Source organism: Schistocerca piceifrons, unplaced genomic scaffold, assembly GCF_021461385.2.
Source record: "Schistocerca piceifrons isolate TAMUIC-IGC-003096 unplaced genomic scaffold, iqSchPice1.1 HiC_scaffold_31, whole genome shotgun sequence".
Classification (NCBI taxonomy): domain Eukaryota; kingdom Metazoa; phylum Arthropoda; class Insecta; order Orthoptera; family Acrididae; genus Schistocerca; species Schistocerca piceifrons.
The window spans coordinates 32,501-35,000 of record NW_025728526.1 but is presented as its reverse complement, the minus strand read 5'-3'; positions in this window follow the sequence as shown (position 1 = coordinate 35,000).

Here is a 2,500-nt window from a genome sequence, read left to right as displayed (position 1 = left end):
ACAGCGCACGCGCCAACACATCCGCACAGCTGCGATACAAACCACCAGCGAGAACCGCTGGGGCGACCGAGCAGCAGACGGCGTCGCGGCGCCGAGCGCCGGGCGGCGGCGCATCCTCAACGCACACAGTCCTCAATCGGACCAGCACACTGAAGATGTCCACCGCGCTTCGCACCGGGCCCGCGAGGACCTACTTTGGCCGCACGGCGCCGCGCGCAGGGTGCGCCGGCGCGCAGCTGCGACGCCTGCCGCGTCCGTCGGCCGGCGCGCCTGCCACTGGCCGCCCCCACCAGCCGGCTGTAGCGCGTGCGCCCACGCACCGCGCGGCCAGCACGCCGGGAGGCGCCCCCTCACCGGCCGGGGACGGTCCCACCCAGCCACCGCCGCGTATCGCTTCACACCCAGATGCCGTTCAGTTTCGTCGGCATGGTGGGTATCGCTGGAACAACCGGTTAGTACCTCAACCTATCGTCGCCATCACCGATTCACCCCTAGCGAGAACAACCGCACCACAACAGGTTACCATTTGTTCATTTGCGTAACTTCATCAGAAAACGCAGGCGTCCATCGCCATTTGCAACTTCAACGATTATTGCATGCCTGTGTCAGGTGTCACGCCACACTACGTCTGCCCACATACACGCAACAAAATGTGCACGCCTAGACAATACGTGGAAGGTGGCCCCCGTACGTATGCGATGTCCATTGCTCGAACGACTGTCAACCGGCCTCTGTAGCATGTCGCAGATATGGAACGCGGTGCACCATGCCATCACGGTGTGTGAGGAGAGACGACTAGGTCCGAATACATCAACAGACAGCTCATGCTGATCGCCATCCACGGCGTCCGTTCCTCCCACACGTCTCTATGGCGTACCACACTGCAATCCAGCTCTCATAGGGAGACGACACGTAGCTGCGTGCACAATATTTGCACTGTATGGTCCGCCGTTTTTGGGCGCAGTCGTTGTGCGGTCACACATGTGCCACGATGTATCATTCAGTACATAAGGACGAATGTGCAGTACAGATTGTGGTTCACGCGTACGACATCAGCGGACAGTTGACACAGGCCGCACCACAACGTAGCCTGAGTACGTCGCATGCGAAGGGCATTGAACATGCAAACTTCTCACCAACCAGCTTGCGAAGGCAGGGGGCAAGGTGGGGACGTGGGGAGGGGCGGCATGTACGTCCTGCTGCCATCCACATTACAGTGTACAGCAGGAGCATGTGGAAAGTGAGCAAGACTTGCAAGGTGTTTAACATGAAGCGATACACAGGGGTGCGGGCAGTGCGAGTAGCGAACTATATTGCGAGGGTTGCGGGTGGGCAACACTACAGTAATTGAACGAGTCGTATAACAATTACAGAGCAGGTTTAGGCGACAACGTGGGTTACGTTAAGGCGACAACATGGGTTAGGTTAAGGCACAACATGGGTTAGGTTAAGGCACAACATGGGTTAGGTTAAGGCACAACATGGGTTAGGTTAAGGCACAACATGGGTTAGGTTAAGGCACAACATGGGTTAGGTTAAGGCACAACATGGGTTAGGTTAAGGCACAACATGGGTTAGGTTAAGGCACAACATGGGTTAGGTTGAGGCACAACATGGGTTAGGTTAAGGCACAACATGGGTTAGGTTGAGGCACAACATGGGTTAGGTTGAGGCACAACATGGGTTAGGTTGAGGCACAACATGGGTTAGGTTAAGGTACAACATGGGTTAGGTTAAGGTACAACATGGGTTAGGTTAAGGTACAACATGGGTTAGGTTAAGGTACAACATGGGTTAGGTTAAGGTACAACATGGGTTAGGTTAAGGTACAACATAGGTTAGGTTAAGGTACAACATAGGTTAGGTTAAGGTACAACATAGGTTAGGTTAAGGTACAACATAGGTTAGGTTAAGGTACAACATAGGTTAGGTTAAGGTACAACATAGGTTAGGTTAAGGTACAACATAGGTTAGGTTAAGGTACAACATAGGTTAGGTTAGGTTAGGTTAGGTTACACGTTGTTGTACGGAAAGGTGTAGGGGGGGGGGGGGGCGGGGGCGGCAGGTTCGTTGATAGTGATTATAGTAAGTGAATGCTTGTGACATGATCAGATTTGTCACGTCAGGATGCACCTTTGGCTTATTAGAGGCGGCGCTCCAATTCTATGCTTGTGTGAGACCTGTGTCTTTGACTCATGTCATTGTTTGTGCGCTGTGACAGGAGGTACTATTGTGATGTTGGGTGCACCGTTGTATAGGACATGTGTGGGTGTTGGTGCCTGGTCTGCGCAATGGTGGATGTCGAAAGGCTGGGATATTGTATTTTCCGCACGGACCTCCTGGTCTGGTTGTGATAGTGTGGATTGTGTAATGTGGCGGAGAAGATGCACTGGATGTTGTTCCATGCTGGTGCTTACATATTGTATGTGCGCCTGTTAGAAGCAGAGAGTGGTGCGTGATCAGAGTGTCTGGCTGACGTGTGGTTCCCATTTTGGGCAGA